At 37.5% G+C, this 26,654-nt stretch overlaps 1 protein-coding gene across 3 annotated transcripts in view; it reads right to left on the bottom strand.

Moving 5' to 3' along the window:
* Positions 1-2,101: 2,101 nt before the first annotated feature.
* Positions 2,102-26,654, bottom strand: part of UGT8 (UDP glycosyltransferase 8) — a 159,328-nt gene continuing 134,775 nt past the window's right edge. For all 3 annotated transcript variants that reach the window (XR_013417544.1, XR_013417542.1, XR_013417546.1), the window contains one exon: positions 2,102-2,848. The gene's annotated coding sequence lies outside the window, so the exon portion shown is untranslated. The remainder of the gene's footprint in view (positions 2,849-26,654) is intronic.

Raw genomic sequence — 26,654 nt, 5'->3', positions numbered from 1 at the left:
TTTTTTTGAGAATCCTCCATGCATTCTCCATAGTAGGTATACTAATTTATATTCCTACCAACAGTATATGAGGGTCCCCCTTTCTCCACATCCTCACCAGCATTTGTTGTTGCCTTTCTTTTGAATAAAAGCTATTCCAACTGGGGTAAGATCAAATCTCACTGTGGTTTCGATTTGAATTATCCGATGATAAATGATATTGATCATTTTTCATATACCTGTTGGCCATTTGTATGTCTTCTTTAGACAAATGTTTATTGACATCTTTTGCTCATTTAAAATCAGATCAGATGTATTTCCTACCAAGTTGTTTGACCTCCTCATATATTCTAGTTATCAATCCCTTGTGAGATGCATAATTTGCAAACACTTTCTCTCATTCTGTGAATTATCTCTTCACTTTGTTGGTTTCCTCCTTTGCTGTGCGGAAGCTATTTATTTATTTATTTATGTATTTATTTATTTATCTATCTATCTATATATCATTTATTTGAGATGGAGGTCTTGCTCCGTCACCCAGGCTGGACATGCAGTGGTATAATCATAGCTCACCGCAACCTAAAAACTCTTGGCTAAAGCAATCTTCCCAGTTCAGCCTCCCAAGTAGCTGGGACTGCAGGCATGCAGCACCACATTAGCTTTTTTTGTTGTTTTAGAAACAAGGTCTTGCTCTGTTGACCAGACTGGTCTCAGGTTCTTAGCCTTAAGTGAGCCTCCTGCCTCAGCCTCCTAAAATGCTGGGATTATAGGCATGAGCCACCACACCTTTGATGTGTTTCCATTTGTCTATTATTACCCTGGTTGCCTGTGCTTTTAAAGTGTTGCTCAAGAAATCTTTGCCCAGACCTATGTCCTGTAGCGTTTCCCCAATGTTTTCTTTTAGTAGTTTTATAGTTTGAGGTCTTAGATTGAAGTCTTTAATCCATATTTATTTGATTTTTGTATGTGGTGAAAGATAGGGGCTTCATTTCATTATTCTGCATATGGAAATATAGTTTTCCTAGCACCATTTATTGAAGAGACTGCTCCTTCTCCAGTGTATGATATGATCCTGGCACATTTGTCAAAAATGGGTTTGCTGTGGATATATGGATTTATTTTGGGGTTCTGGATTCCATTCCATCAGCCTGTGTGTCTTTTTTATGTCAGTACCATGCAGTTTTATGCCAGCACCATGATCTGAAGTAAAATCTGAAGTCAGATAATGTGCCTGGTAAACTTTTATAGTCCAATAGTACTGAATTCCAGGCATTTTGAATTTTCCACACTGTTTCATAATAAGATAACTTTCTTGTGCTTAATGTTATGATAGCCGCTTATCTGAAAGACCTTTCCTAGTTAATTTGGAGGAAACATATTCATCTTCTTAACATAAATTCAATTACCTCCTTTTCTTGAGAACCTTTCCTGATACTTCCTTCCCGTCTGTGCCTTTGTTGAACACAGCACATGTTTCCTTTATAATAGTGCAATTTATTTCTGTATTTTATGTTTTTACTAAAGTGTAAGTTACCAGAGAACATATTTTGCCTTTGTTCCTTTGTATTTTCTAACCCAACTCATTACATAATAATAGTTAATAAACAACTTGATATGTATTAAGATAATTATTGATTTTCAATCCACATCTGCATAGTGCCACACTGTGTATCATGCCACTCTAAAACCCATTGTCATAACTAGCCCCTAATTTTGCATGTAGTTGATTCTACTACATTTCTTTTCCTTTATACATTTATGCAATATTCTAAAATAATCACCTTTCTTAAGCTACACTGGGAAGTCCACTCCTTCTGGCTTTCCCATAACAAAGTTGGATGCTTAGATGTCTGGCTTTGTTCACTCCTCATTTATCATAAACCATGGATTGTCCTTCTCTCCCAGCACCCACATCATTGCTCCTTTCCCCGACGTTTACTTTATACACAGCAGTTGTATAGTTGAGCCATTTGGGTAGTGTTACTGTCTCTGTTCTTAGGGCAAGAATTATATTTGTTATCTTGGACAGTTTTTTGGGGCGATATACCCTGGTTTACCAATTTTCATCTTAAACTGACTGTAATTTTCCACGTGTGATTTAGGTAACGTTATAAAATAGGACTTCTATTTATAAAAACTGTAATTTATGTAGCACTTACAAAGTTCCAGGTACAGTTCAATGTGCTTTGCTTATTAAATAGAGATAGATAAAATGGAACAGTATCAAATCAGGTAAGTTAAAGATAAAGAAAGAGAGAGGATTCTTTTATATTTAGCAAAATTAAACTTACCTATGGGATTCTAATCCTACTGACAGTGACTACTTTATCTTGCCACTTATAGTTATGGCCATTTATGGATCAAAACATACATTGAGGTGATGGTCTAATGCAATTAATGTATTAATATTTCAATCAATGCTTACAACTTCCTTTCAGATCTTATTTCAATTCTCAAAAATCTTTCCTTCTTACTTCATCTGTTCCCATTTTAAAATTTCCCTAGTTTATTTGTGTCAGAAGCTGGGAGCCTCAAGGACAGAATGAAAGTATTGCTCATGGTTGGGTGCACATTGGCATAATTGTGGTAGCGCAGCACTTCTTCACTTTCATCTGCTCCTCCAGCTGGTGTAGGTACCTTACAGTCTCTCTTGGCATAAATGGCTTCTGAAGTTGGCTTTTATTGTGTGGCCATGAGAGTGACCTTCATGTGTCCAGATGGGCCTTCCTGCAGATTACTGACTTGGTTTCTTCTCCAGAGGGATGGCTGAAGCCTCCCTTTTCCATCCCCAATGGGTGACCTACTCCACACCCTCAGCTGGTGTGGTCATGATATATCAGTTATAGTCCCGTTCCAGCTTGCCGAGAAACTGTAAAAGAAGTAAATTTAAAATAAACTTGTTATTATTCACAGCTTCATGTAAAGCACATGAATTTGATCAGTATGCTTTATTAATTGAAATAGTTATTAATTTAAAATATTGGGTATTGCTATAAAGGGAACAGAGCTCTGGGACTTTACTTGAGATACCTTTCTATGTTATCTTATTAAATTTTCAAACTTTGCATCCAATTAATCAACTATTTAAAATTTTACCTAATTATAAAAACATTCATCTTCCATTCTTCTGTCTCATCTACAAGGTTATCAAAAGTTACAGTCAATGTCTTACAGGAAATAATTTTCTACATGTTTAGAATATTTCCTCAAAATCTTAATAAGCTAGGAGAAGAAAGACAAAAGCAAAAGATGGAATTAGGAATGGAGGAGGGAAAGGTAGAGGAAGAAAAAAATGAGAAGGAAAAGAAAAAAAGGGAAAGAAAAATTCCCATTGTCAATCCTCCTTCAAATCACTATAGGTAGAGGTGCTTACTGAAATCCTCTCCAAGTGTCCACAAAACAAGGGTTTAGTAATCTATTTTGTGGTGGGTTTTTTTTCATAATTAAAAAAAATGTAGAACTGTTCTCCCCAGCCAGAGTCTTATCTGAAAAAAGGAAAACATTGATGTTTTGATTGGGATCTTAGTGAAGGTACTCAGCCTCTCCCGATAATCCTTCCTCACTATCACCCCAGTCCCTTATGATTTCTGCTAAGAACCCCAGAGCATGAAAAACCATAAGACATGGACAACCAAAGTTTGTCAAATTTCTGTCATGTAGATCTTGCTATGGAATTAATTCAAGCTCACTAATCTGCAATACAGATAATCCATTATTTGCCCTCTATTTGTTAGAAACCAGGATGTTATTTTCTGCCTCCAATTTTTTTTATCATTTCTTTCATTTCCTACAAGTCTTCAAAATGTATCAGAAGCAGACATGTAGACATCTCTTCCCCAGTTTCCCTTGAAACCTATGATACAGTGTGTCTGGATCCTGTGGAACACCAGGTCTACTCTATCAATTGTATCACCTCACTTGACATTCAATTCCCACTTGTCAATATATGTTCTACCCTCTCTAGTGGAAGGGTTGTTTTCTATAACAAAATAGCTAAAAATCCAACATGAGTGAAGGACTTCTGTTTTCCCCTGTTGTCTGTTAACATTATACCATCTGTCCCAAGCAGAGGAATTATTCATACTTTTGTCTTCTCTTTGCTCTTCACATGCCTTAAAAAAGCCTTTGGGTACCTTTGACATTTTTTGTTGAAGCCACATTTTATTCAGTTATAGATTTCTTCACATAATTTATACAAGTTTATAGAACTTTTAATACTAGTTCTTGGTCATGTCATCCAATTTCCATGCTTTGTACATGACAAATTTTACTTTAAATCAACAGAATCTAATGTTAGTTGGTGCTCTATGCTGTAAACTTGAGTTCTTCAGAAAGCTCTTTCTAGAAAGAGTAATGCCATTATATTTCTGTCTCCCCCAGTGCCAACTTTTACCTCTCAATGTAGGGATCCATTATAATATTTTAATTTTTTTTTTTTTTTGCATTATCAATCCTTGCCGAGCCACTTTTCCTTTTAAAGTCCCAGGACAGAAGATTCCTTAAATATCTTTAATATTACTTATTAAAATCTGCCTTCTTGAATGTTCAACTACACATGTGATGCATTGTTCTCTTCTTTAGGTGCCACCATTTGCTTCCAATACTACACATATGTAATCACCATTATTTGATGGTCACAATTGAGTTCAGAGTAGTATTTCCAATTATAACTTATTCTGCATTCTGATAAATAAAAATATTATTCAAGCCCATATTTATTGGTTGAATTGTGTCCCAGGAAAAATGTATATGTTGAAGTCTTAACATCCAGTACCTCAAAATGTGACCTTACTGGGAAATAGTGTCATTGTAGATGTAATTAGTTAAGATGCAGTCATACAGAAGTAAAGTAGGGCTCTTACACATTATGACTAGTGTTCTTATAAAAAAGGGAAATTTGGACACAAACACAAACACAGAGAGAACATCATGTAAAGATGAAGCAGAAGTTTGCATCTGCAAGCAGGGAACAGCAAAGTTTGCCAGCAAATCACTAGAAGTTAGGAGAAAGTAATAGAACAGATTGTCCCCAAAAGCCCTCAGAAGAAACCAACCCTGCTATTTCCTTGATCTTGGAATTCTAGCCCCCAGAACTATGAAACAATAAATTTTGGTTGTTTACTCCAATCTATATGGTCATGTTATGCTGGTCATAGCAAACAATACAATCACTCATAAAAAGATCAAATCTATCCTTCTAGAATTTGTCTTCTAAATGGATCCACATAACTGGAAAATTCCATAACTGTAGAAACTTGTATATTTTTGGTCACTTTCATTTTCATTTTTTTCCTTAAAGTGTATATTTCATTTCCTCCATCTGGCTGGAAATTCTTAACTCTAACTAAATTTCACCTTTATTTTACTATATGCTCACCTTATTTGGATGTCTCTTAATATTTTCAACATTTTTTACCTGAATTACTTGGTACTTTATTATTGCTCCTTTTATTGTGACATACCTATATCAGAGAGGACAGTATTTAGGTACTATCCATGTATTTAGGTACATGGGCTCGGGAGTTGGACTGCTAACTTTAAGATTTTATCAGCAGTATGATCTTGATCATGTTTCTTAATTTCTTCAGACTCCACTTTCTTCCTTTATATGTGAATATTTTTAAAAAGAAAAAAAATGAAAGAGGAAAAAAACCTATCCAGTAATTTAGTAGAGATGATTGAACAATCTAATACGTAAAAGAAACATATAATACTTAATGGTGTTGCAGTCTATAAAAAGTACTCTACAAAATTTAGTTCTCGTAATTAACGTATTCTGGCCTTTTGTTTTTCATTGAATCAAAGGGTTTCTCTTTCTCTCTCTCCTCTCTCTACTTTTAGGTTAAAATCCTACTATCAGATTGCCAAGTGTCTGTGTCACTTTTCTATCCTTTCCAAGTAATTCAATCCAAACCAAGGGACACATTCTTAATGTTTAAATCATGGAAAAGAAAATAAGCCCTGTCCTTCTACTCAGCAGCCATTTGTTTACTCCCAATTTTCTTTCTTTTGCAACATGATAATCTTCCTTTTTATAAAAAAGATAAAATCAGCTGTATATTCAAGCCCCTTTCAGTTTTCTACCTGGAAGTTCATAGTTTCTCAGAGATTGTACTCTGGCAGTGGCATTTGTCCCAATATAAATCGACAGGAAGATGATAATTTCAAAAATGCCATCAGATACTCTGCCACAATAGCAGTATTGAATATGGGAAGACTAGACCCCACACTCTTCACAGTAGCCTGTCCACAAAAGGTATGCTGGACACTTCAGTCCCTAGACATCAATTGCCTCGGCTTTTCTTGGGGCCAGGGACAGATTTCCTCAACTCTGCTAATGACTGAAAATCCTCTGTACATTTCTGAGAAACAAAGACTGCATTTTCTATTAAATATCTTAGTTGTGCTGAGGGGGAAAGAAACTTACTTGCCTTTATAGCACTATTGGTTCAAACTTCTCTCCTTGATCTTCTCCATCAGTTTTTCTGGTTACCAGCATAGTTTCACTAATTTTGATAATCTTTATCTTCCTCATAATCTTGTTTTCCCTCTTGCCTTTTATTCAGGTTACTTCCTATGTGCTATCTAGGAATATGTCAACTCCAATAAAAAAAAGTCTTCCTCAAACACTCACACTTCTTTCAATTTCTTTTGCCTTTTTTTGTTTCAAATTTGAAATTTCACAATAACTTGACAAGTGATTACCACTAGTCCCCTAACTATTTTTCAGTCACAAAGTGTAAACACAGATGCAATCAATCATATTACAGAGAACTCTGATAAATGTTTTTAAATACATTTTTGTTTTCCCAACCTTTTTCTTTGTGTCTGTTTCTCTCCTTTCTTTGTCAGGCCTTTAACTATTTCTAGAATTTTTTGAATGAGTCAGTTACAGATAGCAATGAATTAAATCAAGAAAATGCTTCACTAAATTTGTCGTGCAGCATTGTCAATTGAAGACAGTCATGACCTAAAACCCCCATTTGGCACTTTTCTTTCGGTGAAGACTGCCAAATGGCTGATGATTTAATAATCCTGCTCTTGGCTTGGGGAGCTGTATAAATGGACATTTGGATGAGACTAGCTAACTCATTATTCACATTGACCTAAAAAGTGATCCCTTGAATTCTAGCAGCAAAAGGTTAATGATATAATTCCCTAGACTCCTTTGAATTTTAATTAAAATTATTTTTGAAAGAGTTTGAATTTCAATATGAACTGGAGCTTTCTATACTGACTATCAGGTATGTCATCAAATCTAAAACTCCTCTATGCAGAAAATGAGAAACTCTGACAATATTCCTCATTTTTATTTATGCATTTCATTCTATGAACATTTCTGGCAATGCATTTCAAATTATCTTTGCACTTCTTTAACCAAGCAATGCCATCCACTATTTGTCAATTAACTGTAATGAATCACATTCCAAGAGCCAGATTCTCTGAATGATTTTGATAGGTATTTTCCAGATATGCAGTTTGGGGCAAGCTTATATTTTAAACCCATGGAACATTCTTTATATATGTTTATTAATTACATGTTCCTTTTTCACTGTGGTATGCTTAATTTCTTTAGATCTTAAGCAAGGCATGGGAGAAGTAATGCAATATTATCTACAAGTAAAGCTTTTAAATAATTAAATTAACTCTTTTTCCTTTTGTTATGAAATGTCAAAATTGATCTCTTGGGGAATCACATTACATAGTACCAAACTAATAATTTTGATAATAGCAAATACATTGTAATAGCATATAGCTATATGACACTTACTCTATGCCAGACATTATTCTAAGTATTCTACATATATTAACTCAATTATTCCTCACAACAATCTTCTAAGTAAGTTCTATTATTATCCCAATCTAACAAGTAGTAAAACTGAGGCCCAGGGAGGTTAAGTGACCAAAGCAGGATTCAAAGTTGGCTGAAACCACAAGTGCACAATTTGTTTTAAGTTAAATGAGTTATTGCTTCCAGATCTATACGTATAATGAAGCCTAATAGCTCAAATTTGAGGAGCTTTCCCCTTACAGATAATTTTATGCCAAATATGGTACTATATGGAGTATCATTAGATACCATAGTCTGATGTTAAATGCTGCAATTTTATTCACTTTTTATAATATATTAATAAGGAAGGAAAAGTGAAGCAGATCTTTTACTTTTACTTATTAATGATTTTGAGATCGGGTCTCACTCTGTCATCCAGGCTGCAGCGCAGTGGTGCAATTGCGGCTCACTGCAGCCTCAACTTCTTGGGCTCCAGTGATCCACCCACCTCAGCTTCCTGAGTAGCTGGGACCCCAGGTGCGCAGCACCATGCCTGGCTAATTTTTGTATTTTTGGAAGAGATGAGGCTTCATCATTTTGCCTAGCCTGGTCATGAACTCCTGAGATCAAGCAATCCACCCGCCTCCATCTCCCAAAGTGCTGGGATTACAGGCATGAGCCGCCACACCCAGCTAAGGGAAGCAGAAAAGTGATTTATTGGGTGCTCAGGAATACAGTGAAAAGAGTGTTCTAGAATACCTGGGAAATCTCAGTTGATGAGAGGGTTATATTGTTCAGCACATGTGTTATTGGTTGTATTCTCCAATATCCCATATGCGTCAGAGTCAAATGCCATATGATATTCTCCTATGATTAAAGTTTTCAGCTAAGTCAATGTGTATATATCACATTGTATATGACCATTGTATATGTCATTGTATTATATATTTATGTTATGGATATGTATAAGTTCATCCTGATTCTTTGTCCTCAAAGATAGTGATACATTGTGGTTCTTTGTACAACAGTTCTCATATAACCCACTTTGCTAGAAAACATTTATCTCATATGATTAGATTTCCTTGTCTTAGTAATTATGAAGTTATACTTCTTGGTGTAAATTTGGATTGTCAAGCCTTAATAAGATTGTTCATACTAAAGATTTAACTTGTTTATGTAATAGGTATGGTTTCAATGACTATATCTTATATAATTTAGTGAGGAAAATGCATTCTGCTCTGAAAAATATTTCAAAAATGATCTCACTGTCTGTATTTTTCCTTTAACAGCATCTTTTAACATTGCCAGTGAGCAGACGGATGTAGAAAGAATTAACAGCAGAAAAGAACAGAAGGACTCTGAATTCAAAGACTTAAACCAGCAGGTACGGACAGATTCATGGTTTACCAAGCCTAGACCAGTATTTTGGAACAGCAGGTAGAGAGATGACATGATTCAGAAGAAGCTTGAAGCAGAAGAGGACATTTTTATTTTAAATAAATGGTAATATTAAAAGGGTAATATCCTTGAATTAATGATGGACACGTACTAAATTAACTTATTTAGGAGAATTAACTTGCATTTTTTTTAGTCTCCATTTTGTTTATATTTTCCTCATTCTTAGAAGCATGAAAATCCAATTCTTTTTTACCCTGCTGATTTTTTGACATTTTCCATTTGGCAAAAAGGAATTTCTCTCCCTTTCTGGTGTTTCTAATGGACCTGAAACCCATGTGATTAACATGGCTTCCTTCCTCACGCTAGGCTTGGCATCAATATCACTTTCAGAATTAATATGTGTATCTCCTGAGAGCAAGCACTAATTTCTAGGAGTTCTAGCTAAAAAGCTATTATAAATGGCTACTGTTACTGGGCATGAGAGCTAAGTGGAAAAGAAAATATTTTGGGTGCTTGAATCTTTGCTTTTAAATTATTCAGAAAAAATTAAACTTATGTTATTGGAATACCAAGATCAAGTTATGGACTTCTTCCTCTTCAGGGGGCAATACTTCTCCTGACTGAGTACAAATGAGCAATATTTCAAGCTTTCTAATCTGCTACATATTAGAATCACCAGGGGAACTTTTCAACTAAAACATATTAGCATCCAGGCACCACCTTCAGAGAGTCTCAGCCAATTGTTCTGGATGAATATCTGACATCTAATACTTTTTAAAATGTATTCCAAAGTTGATACTAATCTACCTCCAGGATTTAAATCCTAGGCATACTCTATTTATCCTTATACAATTAAAATGTGTTTAAAAAATCACTGGTGAAATCAATGATCTGAGATGATTAAACTACTTAAAATATTTCCATTAAAATTAAAGTTCCTTAACAAATTGAGGTGGTCGTCCTAATACATTTTGTTCCACTATAACAGAATACCTGAGACTGGGTAATTTACAATGAACATAAATTTATTGGCTTAATGGATCTGGAGGTTGGGAAGTCAAACCTCCAGATTGAGGGGCCGGCATTTGGCAAAGGCCATGGTAGAAGAGCAAAAACAGGGTAAGAGAGACAAAGATATTAAACTCCCAGCCTTGAGCCCTTTTAGAATCAGCATTAATCTATTCATGAGAGTGGACCCCTCCTGACCTAAACACCTCCCAAGGGGCCCCATCTCTCAACACTGCCACATTGCAGATTAAGTTTCCAATATATGCTTTTGGGGGGACACATTCAAACCACAGCAGAGTTCATGCTGGTTTTACATTTCATGCTTACCAAAATTTAATTTAATATCAAAAGCTTAAAATCAGTTCTTCGAAAGCAATTTTTCTTTCTGTTAATTCTGACAACCAATTTATCAATAAATTAAAATATGCCCATACTCTGATCACTTCTCACCATGTCTACCACAACCACCCTTGTCCACCATCCTCTCTTGCCTTCAAACTCTGAGTCTCCTCACTAGTTCTCCCTTTTCCACTATTGAAGCCCTACAAAATCATCCTTTAAAAATGTAGGTCAGCTCATGCCATCACTCCACAAGACTTTCAGATGTCTCCCTAGGTTGCACCCAATAAATGCCTGAGGCCTTACAATGCCACAGTCCTGACCTGGCTGTCCTTCCTCTCAAACCTCACCTCCCCCTGTTCTCTCTCTTGCTCTTGCAGCCTCTTGCTCTATCTCAAACATTTCAGGTGTGCTCCTGCATTAAGAACCTTCCACTGTCTGTTCCCACTGTCTGGAATGCTCTTCCCAGATATTTGCATGGCTGACTTCCTCACTGTGTTTGTTGTCGTTCTCCTTCCTCTTCTTAAATATCATCTTCTCAGTAAGGTCTGCCCTGACCAATTTACTTAAATTGTAACTGCCCGCCCACTATCTCTCCCAATATGCTTTATCCCACTCTCCTTTTTCTTTTCTCTACGACACATATTTTAAATTCTATATAATTTTCTTTTTTTTTAATTGTATATTGTTTTCCCCTTTAAGAATATAAGTTCCGTAAGATCAGGAACCTTTGGACATTATGTTCAGTGATCTATTTCAAGGGACTGAATCAGTGTTTGGCAAATGTTAGGTGTCACAAATAACAATTTATTGAATGAATCGGTGATGAAATAAATACAGGTGCAGTATCTGGGACCATGCTTTCTAATGGCAATTAATAATTTTCTTTAAAATATGGTAATATTCCTAGCACTTTGAGAAGTCAAGGTGTGTGAATCACTTGAGGCCAGGAGTTGGAGACCAGCCTGGCCGACATGACAAAATCCTGTCTCTACTAAAAATACAAAAATTAGCTTGGTGAGGTGGCACATGCGTGTAATCTCAGCTACTTGGGAGGCTGAGGTCTGAGAATTGCTTGGGCCCGAGAGGTAGAAGTTGCAGTGAGTCAAGGCCATGCCACTGCGCTCCACCCTGAGTGACAGAGTCAGACTATGTCTCAAACTATATAGTATATGTAAAATAAATATATATATAATATTACCACCACTTTCTGTGTGACATGGTATTATATGGTATATATAATATATATGGTATGTATATCTAATATATATGGTAATGTTTCACTTTAGCAGGACTATTTTTATGTTTCTAATTAGTTTTCCATGAAAGTATGTTGTTCTGAGTGCTTCATTACTCCTGGAACTTGCCCAGGTCCTCAAATTTTTCATGCAGGAAAGAGATATTAAAAATATATATATATATTTCAGTGTGAAGAGGCATTCCCATAAAACTGTCTCTTGATCCCTAAAATTATTGTCAGTTTTTCCACATAGACACAACTTTCTACTCCATCTTCATATTTTCACTTAAAACATAAACCTATCCCATTACATATCAAGCAATTTTTTTTCTTCCCATTATTCGTTAGTGGGAGAGTGATAAATCAAAATCCTTTATCAAGGCTTTACATAATTTCTAAATCTGTAATTTTACCAATTAAATTGGTCCGACACTATGTCTCACATGATTCAAAAAATTTGAGAGAAGTTAACAAAACTTCAAATACAAACAAGTGCTACATCTTTTCTCCTCACAATGATAAATGATTCTTTCATTTTGGGCTAATTTTTATCGTTTGTCATTTTATTAATTCAACAAATAATTTTCAGCAGTAGGCAGTGTTCTAGTCACTTGGGTTCATCAGTGAATAAATCAAGCAAAGGTCCTTGCTCTTGTGGAGTCCACATTCTCACCTTCTCATTTAGTAACCAGCTCAAGCATTGTTTTCATCTGAGAGCCTACGGTTTTTTATTCAATTTAATCTTTATTATATTCATCATGAAGACTGATTTTAAAGAACAGAACAATAGAAATGGTTCCCTCCTGCTAATAAGTTCACTTGCTCTAACTGTGTGCTATCATTCTGAGATTACAAACTTGTCATCGTTGGGAGTACCAGACCTGGGACAGATCTCTTCGCCACCACTTTCTACCTGTGTGACATTAGAAAGTTCTTTAATTCTATGTCTATCATGTTTCCTCTATGTACAAAATGAAAATAATACTTCACAAATTTGTATTAAAATCCTGTAAAGCACCTACCACATTATTAGCCAAAAACAATTGGTCATCAAACCAGTTATTATTCGATCCTGCTTAGCAAAGAAAAAAAAATCCAATATTCTCTGTCAATAACAGCAGTGAATTTTTTTAAAGTAATTCTTTGTGATAAAGGCTCAATAAAATTATTTTACTAGTGAAGAAAGCCACCTGTCTCTGAGGCAGTTTGTCTCTTTATTAGGGTTGAAATCATATATTACCTACTCCAGAGAGAATATATGACCAAGCTGAATTAGAGTAAATTCCCTTGCTGCATGCCTATATTATCAGTCTTTCCCCTTCCATACTTTTCACACTCATAATTACACAATTCATCTCTGACTCCACCACTTCACTGCAAACCATAAGACTGCAGAGAAGTCCCTTCCTGCTGACCGCTTAATCCCCAGCACACAGCACCAGAGTCAGGGTGTGGCAGGAACTCAGTAGATGTCTTCTTAATCACAATGCAAGAAATCAATAAGAAGTTTGTAATGTGACTCAGGAATGTCTATATACAGTTTATAGTATAGCCTAAGTCATCTTTAGGCCTCTATAGGCATTATAAAAGAAGCTGAAAGTACATTTAAGAAAATTTATGGCCAGGTGTGGTGGCTCACACCTGTAATCCCAGCACTTTGAGAGGCCAAAGTGGGCAGATCACCTGAGGTCAGGAGTTCGAGACCAGCCTGGCCAACATGGTGAAATCCCATCTCTACTAAAATACAAAAAAGTTAGCCAGGTGTGGTGGTACATGCGTGTAATCCCAGCTACTCGGGAGGCTGAGGCAGGAGAATCGCTTGAACTCGAGGTGGAGGTTGCAGTGAGCCAAGATCGCACCACTGCACTCCAGCCTGGGTAACAGGGAAAAACAAATCATTTTGGTGCAAATTTCCTGAAAAACAAAGCAGGCTATTTGTTACAGTTTTATTTTTTTTCCATAGATTTGTTAGATCCGTTGTGATTGTTGATTTGTTTGCTTTCTTTCATTTTGCTTCTCAGGGAATTGCCTCCATAGAAACTATTATTTCCAGAAATACTAATGAGCAGCCTACATTGGCTGAGAAAAATGAAATTGGAATTCCTGAAGATAAAAGCCGGGTACTGTAATGTGGGAACAGGCCATAGGCTTAGAAGAAAAGGATGTGGTTCCTAGCACCGCTGCCCGGTTCTTTTCTTGTGTCACTGTTTGTGAGCTTTTAGGCTAAGTCCCTCCATTAATTACATCATTGAACTGTCATAATATCCCTGTAATGAGGCTTCTGTTATCCACTCCATTTTGTCAGTGATAACCGCGTAGGCGAGGTTAAGAATTCTCAGAGGTGCACAGCGAGTAAGGAGAGCTGGGCTTCCACTTCAGGACTCGCTGACTCCAAGTTATCAACTTTAACCGCTATTTACTCTTTCGAAGGCTCTTTGTCATCCTGATCATGAGTTCTCATGGGAACAGTTTTACATATATTGTACACAAAAAGGAGACCCATGAAATAATCAAAATCCAGTTCATCCAGCTTTCAAAACTATTTATCTGAAAAGATTTTATAAAGAACCATTTTATAAATACAACATCATTTTAAGAGGCATTTTTTTTTTTCCTCCAAAGTAGTAATGTTAGAAAGCTGCTATTCTTACAGTTAGAAGGTGGGGGCAGTGGGGGAGGGAGGCGGAAAACTTGTTGATATTGCAATGCGTCGTTCAGCCGTGAGCATTGCTTAGGACTTCCTAAGACATTAAATAAAATAACATGGCTTTAACAAAAATTGCAATTAGCAGTAAACATCTGGCAATCGTCTCCGTATTTTTTCAATATTCTTCTAGCATGCATGCAACCAAATAATTGTTACTTTTAAACTAAAATAAGCAAATGTATATATTCAGGTCTATAACTGACACACTAATAAAAATGGTAGATTAAGTTTAAAGAAGGACAATCTTATAGCTGTATATTATTTACTGAGTGGTATAAAAAGTATTAGAAAAATGGGCTATTTAATTTTATAAACTCTAGTTTAAAGGAGCCCATGATAATTTGAAAGTTCTAGTTTTACATATTATCAGTCCTAAGAATATAGTAGAGGAATATTATATTAGAATATCCTTCATTATCTTGCAGAATAAATTAAAACACAAAGCAGGTAATATCCAAAATGACTTCAATTGCCAGCAGAGCCAGAAATGAGAAAGATGCTCCCTTTTTCAAAATGTACCCAAATCCCTGCTCATCATATTCATACATCCAAAACTTTGCTTCTCACAAAAAACTATTTTAGGAGTTACTTGCTGTTTGAAACGGGGCTAAGTGATATTATCAAGAAGAGATGCCTTAAAATTTTAGTGATAGGGTTAAGGTGACATCAAATACATTAAAAAAAAAAAAAACTAAAAAAAATGGTGAAAAATGAAGACATAAAGAGAGAAATAATTATTTTAAAAATAACACTGCTGTTATTCTTCAGAGTAATAGTTTCATCTTCTTAAACTCTGGATTGTTCTATGGTTCCCTTCACCGCCAACATGAGAATTCCTAATCCACACCCTATTGCTAAAAATGAATGTTTTAAAATGAAACTTTTGTGGACAGTATCAAGCACAATAAAGGCAAAGCACTCTCTAACTGTGCTTTTTGCTCAGCTCTTTGTTCAGTTATTAGATTGTACTGTTCTTCACATAACATTTTGCAAATTCACTGGATACATTCAGAAGGGATGTGTGTGTGTTTGTGTGTGTACCAGAGCAGCCCAACACTAACCTTGGCTGCCCTAATGTTCTTTCATTTGGATGTACTTTGGATTAAAACAATTGCAAAGCACCAATGTGAATTTCCAGCAAAGGTGACCTTTCTTTAATATTCGATTACAACCTTGTTTCTATAAAAATGAAAGTTACCTTTGAGCATTGCCATCCTAAACCTTTGTTAAAAGAGCCAGATGCTTCCCTGGCTTATTATTGGTTGAGACGTAACATTTAATTAGGCATTTACAGGGATAGATTCAAGGTTCCCTATCGGTGAAAACTGTCCTCAGGCTGCAAATGGTTGTAGTTTCCTGGTATTTTTTTCAAAGGAAAAAATCAAGATGCCATGAAAATAACCAGTAATGGGTATTCGTGGCAAAGAAGGTCATTTGACACATGCACGAAATATTCTGTTTTCCAGTTCATGTGGCCTGGCTGACTATTTTTAGCATCAGTTGATATCAACCCTTGATTTCTCACAGAGTTCTAAGCAGGGTCGGTACCTGGTTGGGATTTCTGACAGCAGCCTCAGCCAGGTTACTGCTTCACAGTTTCCCCTGCCAGCTGTATGGCCATCTTCATGCCAGCCATACGCCCACCACGGCCACCTCCTGTTGCTCCCAGCTGCTTCAAGACAGCCCATGCCAGTCACACCCTGGGGCCGCTGCCAGCTCTGCAGCAGTCCCTACCTGCCACATGGCAGCCCCTGTACCCTGTGCATCCATCCCACTGTCACACAAAGAAAAGTTATTCAGTGGGTTGCCTAAAATTAACTTTCCCCCACAGAGCCTCTTTTCCTTGAGTTCAGTGTTTGTATGAGGTGTGGTTTATTTTTCTTCTTTTAGACAGTTTGCATAATTTATGTGAAGGAATTCTTTCCGTGGTAGGCTGAGATGCTCTCACAAGTACAAATGCACTTCTCACACCTTGACCACAATTCCCTTGAGCTTAAGATCATTGAGCAAAAACAACTACATTTGAAGTTTGGAATCCAGATTCTAACAAAGTATTGGAACTTTAAATAATATTTTCTTAAAGTATACAGAAAAAGCATAAATTAGCAAAAGAAACTGCCCACATAATACCTTTACATTTTTCAAATTCCCCAGAATGTATCAGTTTGGGCAGGGTTCTCTAAATCTTGATTAATCAACCACAACAAAAATAAATTGACAAAAAAGCCAAAAATATTTAATTAAATTCCAATTGTGCTGTAAGATATTAGGATAGAATTTTTTTTAAATGCTTAAGACATGGTTCTGCCCATAAGCAGTTTGCATTTTAATTTATGATTAAAGTAGAAACATTTGAGATAGCATGTTCCAGAGTACTGCAAAACCAAAAGATAAGCACATGATTAGTTGTGCATTGTATGCTACAGCATACGTGTATACACAATGCTAGGTGCTTGGGGAAGGAAAGAATCAGTTACTACATTGAGCTATGAAGCTTTGTAAAGGAAGTGGATTTTGAGTGCCGCCAACTTAACTGGATTAGGGAATTGTAGAAAATTGCTGTGGCCTGTTGATGAGTCCTCTTGAAAAGCCAAGCTAAAGAGTGTGGATTTTACATTGGTAGCCACAGGAAGCAACTTAAATTATCTTGGGAAGAGGAATGACATGGTGCATTTTTGAGTAGGTTGAACCATATGAATATGTTTTTCTTTAATAGGTCAAAACCATTAAAACATCAGTAGTTTCATAAAGTTCAACTTAATATAAAAGATAAAGTGAAGAGAAAATAACCAGACTAGGTTTGGTTTGGTTTTCCCATGCACCTCCTACTCTGTCAACTAATTTGCCAAATTATTCCATATCCTGTCTACTTTCTTACACTAAGAGGTGAAAAAAATACAAAAAAGTAAAAGATGAGAAGACTAAATAAAAGGAGAAGGAAACAAGGCACGAAATCAGCAAGAATCGTGGAACATCTTAAAACTTCTTAACAAAGTAAAAGTAACTAAATCTGAGAAAGCTCTCACATGAATCTGCATTACCACTCTTATCTTGACATAGGGAATAAAGCAGTTCTAAAAAAATTACACATTAGCCTATTCACAGGTTAAAACATGTGACTTGACTCTTACAATTCATTTCCTTATCTCCCCAATTGGCTGTTATTTACATTTTCCAAAAGAAAATTATTTTAGGTTTCTACGCTCAAGTGAACTCTGGATACTTGTGTCTTAGTGCATTACTTTAAGTTACAATTTTAGGGATATCCATTTACTTGTATTTGATTTGATAAAGGAATCATATCTTCTACAACATCTCAGATGACACAATTTAAATGCCAAACATTGGGCTTTTCAAAGAAAAGCACAATGTCCTACACTTTTGTAATTTTCTTTGCACCTGGGATCAATTAATTTCCAGCCCACACACTGGGGCCTCTCTTTCTCCACAGAGACTTTAAGGAGCCTACCTCAGGCCCAGAGTCAGCAAAATATTACTCTTGTTGTTCATGTACAATGCAATATAGAGCCTCCTGCAGTGAGTCAAACCCCAGATGGCTTTGTTATCCCATGTTGACTTCTAACACCCCCCTTACTCTCTCAGCTCATCTTTCCGCTTCCTTCTCTGCAGCGATTCTTCTCCCAGCTGGACACTTTTCCTCTACTCCACTACACAATGGAATGTGATTTTTTTTTGTCCCTCCCTTAACTCTTTATTCTCTGAAACAACTAGAAGGAAACAGAGGAGACAATGTAACAGATAATGGTAAAATTACAAAGACAGTATTGGTCATGAGAACTATCATCTTTATTAGAATGAAACTTAATTTAGATGTGTTCTTGCTAACTTCCTACATTATTCTTTCACTGAGGCAATATTTTTCTGCTTCTGTGGAAGTTGGAGAACCAATAAAATATCTATCTCTCTATGCTTCCTGGGAAAGTTTTGAGTTGCTTTTGTTCTTAGATAAGAACCTCCCATCTCAGTCCCTGTAATTCTCTGAAACAAATAATAAAAATGATGAGGATTTAACTTTGTTAGAATATACAAAAAGAATCATTTGCATGTACCAGATCCTCTGACAACAGACTGTATTTTAATCTTTGAACTTCCATTGATTATCTTTCCTGGCATTTGCTTAGAAAGACATACTTCATCTTGGATTCACTTTCATTGGGTCAAAACTCAAATTCCTAGAGGGTCCAGAAAAATAATATAATTTAGTGACAAGGAGTCACATATAGGAAAAACAAGGAGTGGCAGGGGCAGTGATGACCTGGAGAGCTCATCCCATCGTAAGGGGGCCACAGCTAATAAGCACTGGTTAATAATTGCCTTATAAAAAGCTCACTCACTGCTTTCATATTTTTTAAATTAAAAAAAAATTCATTTGAGAAACTAATTTAAAAATATTTTAAATATAATAACTTAATCACAAATATTTATAAATATTCCTTGAAAACATTAATTACAATAATTATACATGCAACGAGTAAATTATTTATATCAGGAGTTGGCATTTTTTTCTATAAAGGGCCAGATAATAAATATTTTCTGTTTTGTGTGTCTTATGGACACTGAGCTCAGCCTCTGTGTTGAGAAAGCAGTCATGTGTAATTGCAGGTCCAAAGCTGTGTTCAGTAAAACTTTGATTACAAAAACCTGGAAGACCAGATTTGGCCCATGGGTTTTCTCACTCTAATCTATACATATATCTATCTAAAGGCTACACATTGAGAGTTTTACAGAGTATATACCTAGTAGTCCATATGTTCCTCTTATCTCAACTTACACAATGTTTGCTGAGGGAAATCTTCCCAGGTCTGGATCAGCTGAGGCCTTCAGTTTGGTGTTCCATTGTACCTGCACCTGCACTAATGTAATATTCAACAAAATGTCACACTGTGATATAATATTTTAATTTTTTCTGCTTTCACTAGATTATAAGCTTTAAGGGAATGATGACTTTGTCTGTCCTGGTACTTGGTATCCATGATTCCTGGGACATAGTGATGGCAGTGGCTGCTGCCATCATGCCAGCCGCAGCAGGGAGGTGTGCTGAGGCTGCACACTCCATGGAGCTGGTGGGAGCCCTGGCCCTTCTGAGTTGGGGCGGGAGCTCCACGGGTGCCGCTGCAGCCACCCAAGCTGTGGCTGCAGACCCAGGCCTCCTGCTCTACAGAACAGGCAGGAGCCCCACCCAAACTGCAGCCGTGGGTCTGAGCCTCCCTCTGCTCTTGGAGGGGGCCAGGAGCAGGCAGGATCTGCCCTTCTGGGTACAGCTGAAGCCAACCTCCAGGCGCAAGACCGGGCATCTCTGCAGCCTGCACCCTTAGGGGCCCCAAGAAGGACACCCCTAATCCCCCGAGCAGGCTCGTGGGTGTCTGCTCCCGCTGCCTGGCCCCTCTCCACTCCTGGAGTGTGCTCCGATCTCAGAGCAGGCGTTGAGGCCGAGTCCTAGGGGCCATGAATGGTATCGGGAGGCAGACTGATTTCTGGATGGAAAAGGGGTGGAAAAGGGTGGGTCCCCAGTAAGGCCCCACATTCAGGCCAGGGAGGGCCTGAAGGGTGGGGGCAGTCTGCTAGTCCCATGGACTGGAGTGGGGACTCGTGGTGCCTCTTCCCACTAGTCCGTGGCCATCCATGGATGAATCCGCACGCACTTCTTCCCCTCTGAGGTCCATAAAAGCTCTGGACTAAGCCAGAGCACAGGAGAGGATGGCCAGAGAAGAAAAGGGCAGAGAGAGGATGGAACAACCAGTTGCAAAGAGGAGCTACCCTCTCTGCTGAGAGCTGCAGAGATGACCTGCAAGCAAAGAGGAGCCACCCTCTCCCGGGCCTCCTCTCTACCGAGAGCTGCAGACATCGGGATGACCAGTGGGCAGAGAGAAGCCACCCTCTCTAGGGTCTTCCCTTTGCTGAGAACCGAACACTGGGTGAATGACCTGCCTACAGAAGGGAGCTACCCACTGCCACTGCGCGTCTCCTCTTAGCTGTTCGAACACTCAATAAAGCTCATCTTCCCCTTATTCATTCTTCGCTTGTCTTTGTACCTCATTCTTCCTGGATGCAGGCAAAGGCGCCACAGACACAGAGGTTTTCGGCCAGAAAATCCACACCCCAAAGACATCCTGTAACAGTAGTAATCATGAATATTTTCAGTGCATTTTTTATTTCCTTCCATAATTAATCTAAACTGTAAATTTTCCTGTGGTGTTTTGTTTTTAGTAGGAGAAGAAAGCCATAAGATTATTAAATGTTTGTATCTTCATCTAAACTTCATCATTCATGGCTGTATTATTTTACCATTTTCTGTTGTATTACTTCCTGCCTTAGTTTGTGCCACTATAAGAAAATGCCTGTAACTGGTAATATATTCTCACAGTTCTGGTGGGCTGAAAAGTCCAAGATCAAGGTGCTGGAATTTGGTGTCCGATGAGAGCTGCTCTCTGCTCCCATGATGGTGCCTTGTTGCTGTGTCCTCCAGAGTGGATAACGCTGTGTCCTCACATGGCAGAAGCGAGGAGGGCAAAAGGGCCAAATGTTGTGTGAAGTCTTTTTTATGGGGGTCTTAATTCCATTCATGACAGGGGATCGTAGATAACCTAATCACTTCCTAAAAGTCCCACCTCTTAATACAGTCACATTGAGAACACCTGAATTTTGGAGGAGACCCATTCAAGCAATAGCACTCCACTTTCCCTGTTTCCCTCCAGCAGAAAAAGAAAGGTGAAGATAAGCGTCACCTGCAAGAAAAATGGTTGCAGAAAATTTTGATGGAAGTATCATCATTGATGATATGAAAAGGAACACTTCATTTTTGTAGTCTTAGTATCAGGAAGTTATGGAACAAATTGTAGAGATTCTTCTGCTATAACAGAGAGCCAGATTCCTAAAGTTAGACTCCTTGGGTTAAAAATCCATGCTCTGGCCAGGCGCAGTGGCTCAAGCCTGTAATATCGGCATTTTGGGAGGCCTAGGCAGATGGATCACCTGAGGCCGTGAGTTTGAGACCAGCCTGACCAACAAGGTGAAACCCCATCTCTACTAAAAATAAAAATACAAAAATTAGCCAGCCGTGATGGCAGGTGCCTGTAGTCTCAGCTACTTGGGAGGCTGAGACAGGAAAATTGCTTGAACCCGGGAAGTGAAGGTTGCAGTGAGCCAAGATCGCACCACTGCACTCCAGCCTGGGCAACAGAGTGCTAGACTCAGAAAAAAAAAAAAAGTCCCTGCTCCATCACTTACTATATGTTATTATACAAGTAATATAGGCTTTCTGTTAACTTGGTTTCCTTGTCTAAAAATTGTAGCTAATACACATAACTTCCTCATAGAAAGTAAATTCATATAAAGTCCTTCGAGAGATGCTTAGATATCCTAAGCACTCAATAAGTAATAGCCTATCTTTTCAGTTTACATGCTTGAAATCATTCCTTCATCTCCTCCACCTTACTCAGTTCACTCAAGTAAGCCTTTGGCCAGGTCTCTCACTGGAACAGCCCTTGCCACTCTCACCAGTGAACTCCTTGTTGACACAACTAATGATCTAATGATAATTTCTTTTCTTTGTTTTTCTCTCTTTCTTTCTTTCTTTTTTTTGAGACAGGGTCACACTCTGTTACTCAGTCTGGAGTGCAGTGACATGATCTTGGCTCACTGCAATCTCTGACTCCAGGGCTAAAGTGATCCTTCCACCTCAACCTCCCAAGTAGCTGGGACCACAGGCACTCATTACCATGCCAGGCTAATTTTTGTGGGGTTTTTTGTAGAGATGGGGTTTTGCCACATTGCCCAGGATGGTCTCAAACTCCTGGGCTCAAGGGATCCTCCCACCTCAGCCTCTCAAAGTGCTGGGATTATATGCATGAGCCACCATGCCCAGCTGATATTTTCTTATCTCACATCTTACTAGATCTCTAGCAGATAAACCATGTGACATGGTTAGTACTTTTTATCTTTTGTGTACATCATTAGCCCTTTCTTCAAAGTCTCTTTATTGCTGCATCCATCCTCTCAACCTCTAGATCTCAGAATGCTCCTATGCTCAGGCCTTGAACATCTCCCCCTTTACTCACTACAAAGTGACCTCATCCACATCCAGGGCTTTAAATACCATCTAGATGCTGAGGATTCCCAAATTTACCTTCTAGCACTAAACTCAGGTGAACTCCAAACAAATGTGTCCAGCTCCTACTCACCTCTTGGCCGTCTAATTGCAACTCTAAACATATTATATCTAAAACTGAACTTGACATTTTACACAGTGCACACACACACACACACCTCACTCACACAAACATATTCTTTTTCATCTTATTAAATAAATGACAACCTTATGTTTCCAGTTACTTAGAATCGAACTGAACCCCTCAATCTTATTGTCCATAGCTCATCTATCTACAAATCCTATCAACTCTACCTTTAAGAGATAATCAGAATTTCAGTACTTCTCACCATATTTATCATTCCTACCCAGTCCAAACCCTATCATCTCTCATATGATGTATTCAGGTAGCTTCAGGACTAGTGTCCTGGTTTTCAATTTTGTCATTTCTATGGCTTATCCTCCACACACAGCCAGAGTAATCCTTGAAGAAGGAAATCAGGCCATATCACCTTTCTGCTGTAAATGTGTAATGGCTTTGTATCTCAGACAATAAAGGCCGCAATTCCTAATATGGACTGAAGACTGTCCCCAATCTGCCTTTGCCAACCTCTAACCTTATTTCTTCATATTTTCTGTATTGTTTGTTGCACTCTAACTGCACTTATTGTTCTTTGAAAACAGAAACTGCTGGGCATGGTGGTTCATGCCTGTAATGCCAGTACTTTGGGAGGCTGAGGCGGGTGGATCACAGGATCGGGAGTTCGAGACCATCCTGGCTAACACCATGAAACCCCGTTTCTACTAAAAATACAAAAATTGGCTGGGTGTGGTGGCAGGCACCTGTAGTCCCAGCTACTCAAGAGGCTGAGGCAGGAGAATCACTTGAACCTGGGAGACGGAGGTGAGCCTCCCAGTGAACTGAGATGGCGCCACTGCACTCCACCTGGGCAGCAGAGCGAGACTCTGTCTCAAAAAAGAAAGAAAGAAAGAAAGAAAGAAAGAAAGAAAGAAAGAAAGAAAGAAAGAAAGAAAGAAAGAAAGAAAGAAAGAAAGAAAGAAAGAGAGAGAGAAAGAAAGAGGAAGGAAGGAAGGAAGGAGAAAGAAAGAAAGGAGGGAAGGAGGGAAGGAGGGAAGGAGGGAGGGAATGAAGGAGGGAAGGAAGAGAGAAAGAAAGAAGGAAAGAAAGAAAGAAAGAAAGAAAGAAAGAAAGAAAGAAAGAAGAAGAAAGAAAGAAAGAAAGAAAGAAAAGAAAGAAAGAAAAAGAAAGAAAGAAAGAAAGAAAGGAAAGAAAGAAAGAAAGAAAGAAAGAAAGAAAGAAAGAAAGAAAGAAAGAAAGAAAGAAAGAAAGAAAGGAGGGAGGGAGGGAGGGAGGGAGGGAGGGAAAGAAGGGAAAGAAAGGAAAGAAAGGAAAAAAAGAAGGAAGGAAGGAAGGAAGGAAGGAAGGAAGGAAGGAAGGAAGGAAGGAAGGAAAGAAGGGAAAGAAAGGAAAGAAAGAAAAGAAGGAAGAAAGAAAGAAAATAAAGAAAGAAGAAAAAGAAAGAAAACAGCAAGTACACCTCTGCACTGGGGCCTTTGCAGTGGTGTTTTCTTTACCTAGAATGTTCTTCCCCAACCGATCCTCAGGCCCTTCATTTTCTTCATGTTTCTGAACAAGCAACACCTTATCTGAGTGGCATTTGTGTCTCCCTGCAAGACATAGTACCTCTAATCATGTCCATATACCCCAGCCTCATTGTTCTGCTTATTTTTCTACAGAACACACCACTATTTGATATAGTATATTATATATCCAGTGTATTTTCTGTCTTTCAACATATACTAAAATGTAAGCAGTTTATGAGAAGAAACTTCATTTCTCTTTTGAGTACTCTATTTCCAACATGCTCAATGATGTCTGGCACATTGTAGGTGGTCAATAAATATTTTTGGATGAATTTGTAATATTAATCCAGATTTCATGTATATTTGCAAATATTTTCTATGATTATTTTATCTTAAATTTATTTTAGACTCAAAGGGTACATATAAATATTTGTTACCTGGGAAATACCGTATGATGCTGAGGTTTAGGGTGAGCAAAGTACCTAATAGTTTTTTTAAACTTGTCCCCTCCCATGGCACCACCTCTAGTAGTCCCCAGTTTCTATTGTTACCATCTTTACATCCATAAGCACAATATTTACCTCCCACTGATAAAGTGAGAACACAGTATTTGGTTTTCTGTTCCTGTGTTAATTAACTTAGTATAATGGCCTCTAGCTACACTCATGTTGCTGCAGAGGACATGATTTCATTCTTTTTTATGGTTACATAGTATTCCATTGTGTGTATGTACCATATTATCTTTATACAATCCACTGTTGATGGGCACCTATGTTGATTCCATGTCTTTGCTATTGTGACTAGTGCTCTGGTGAACATGCAAGAGTATGTGTCTTTTTGATAGAACAATTGGTTTTCTTTTGCATTTATACCCAGTAATGAGATTGATCAATCAAGTGGTAGTTCAACACTTAGTTATTTGAGAAATCTCCAAACTTCTCTCTACAGTGGTTGGACTAATTTTCATTCCCACCAACAGTGGTTAAGTGTTCCCTTTTCTCTGCAACCTTGCAGCCTTGCCAATGTCTGTTGTTTTTTGACTTCTTAATAAGGACCATTCTGACTAGTATAAGATGGTATCTCACTATAGTTTTGATTTGCATTTCTCAGATGAATAGTGATGTGGAACATTTTTCATTATTTGCAGTCCACTTACATGTCTTCTTTTGAGAAGTATCTGTTCATGTCTTTTACCTAGTTTATAATGGAGTTATTTATATTTTGCTTATTCAATTGTTTAAATTCCTTAAAGATTGTAGATTTTAGATCTTTGTCAGATACAGTTTGTAAAAATTTTCTGTCAGTCTCTAGGTTGCTTGTTATGTGTTAATAATTTCATTTGCTGTGCAGAAGCTCTCTAGTTTAATTAGGTCTCACTTGTCAATTTGTGGTTTTGCTACAATTGCTTTTAAAGTGTTACTCATAATTCTTTTCCCAAGGCAGATGTCCAGAATGGCGTTTCCTCTGTTTTCCTCTAGGATTTTTATAGTTTGAGGTCTTACATTTAAATCTGTAATCCATCTTGAGTTAATTTTTGTGTATGGTGAATGGTAGGGGTCTAGTTTCATTCTTTGGCATTGACTAACCAGTGTTCCCAGTACCATTTATTGAATAGGTAGTCTTTTCTCTATTACTTATTTTTGTTGAACTTGTCAAAGATCAGATGACTGTAGGTATGCTGCTTGATTTTCTGGGTTGTCTATTCTGTACCACTGATCTATGTGTCTGTTTTGGTACCAGTACCAACCTGTTTTGGTTACTGTCATTTTATAGTACAGTTTGAAATTGGATAATGAGATGCCCCTGGCTTTGTTCTTTTTACTTAGGATTGCTTTGTCTATTTTGGACTCTTTTTCTGTTCCACATGAATTTTAAAACAATTATTTCTAGTTTTGTTTTAAAATGACATTGGCAGTTTGATAGGAATAGCATTGAATCTGTAGATTGCCCTTGGCCATATGGCCATTTTAACAATATTGATTCTTCCAACCATGAACATGGAATATTTTTCCATTTGTTTGTGTCATCTATGATTTCTTTCAGCAGTGTTTTGTAGTTCTCCTTGTAGACATCTTTCACATTCTTAGTTATATGTATTCCTAGTTATATTGTTTTTTGTGTGGCTATTGCAAATTAAATTGGGTTTTTTTTATTTGAATCTCAGCTTGAATGATATTGGTGTATAGAAATGCTATTGATTTTTGTTCATTGATTTTGTATCCTGAAACTTCACAGAAGTCATTTATCAGTTCCAAAGGCTTTTGTCAGAGTCTTTAGGGTTTTCTAGGTATAGAATGATAACATCCACAAAGAGATAGTTTGACTTCTTTTCTTATTAGTATAGCTTTTATTTCTTTCTCTTACCTGATGGCTCTAGCTAGCACCTTGAATACTATGGTGAATAGGAGTGGTGAGAGTGGGTATACTTGTCTTGTTCCAGTTCTCAAGGGGAATGCTTCCAGTTTTTACCTGTTCAGTATGATGTTGGCTGTGAGTTTGG

This window comes from Macaca mulatta, chromosome 5, assembly GCF_049350105.2.
Source record: "Macaca mulatta isolate MMU2019108-1 chromosome 5, T2T-MMU8v2.0, whole genome shotgun sequence".
NCBI classification, from domain to species: Eukaryota; Metazoa; Chordata; class Mammalia; order Primates; family Cercopithecidae; genus Macaca; species Macaca mulatta.
The sequence above is the reverse complement of the archived record's forward strand: the minus strand, read 5'-3'. Positions and strand labels throughout refer to the sequence as shown.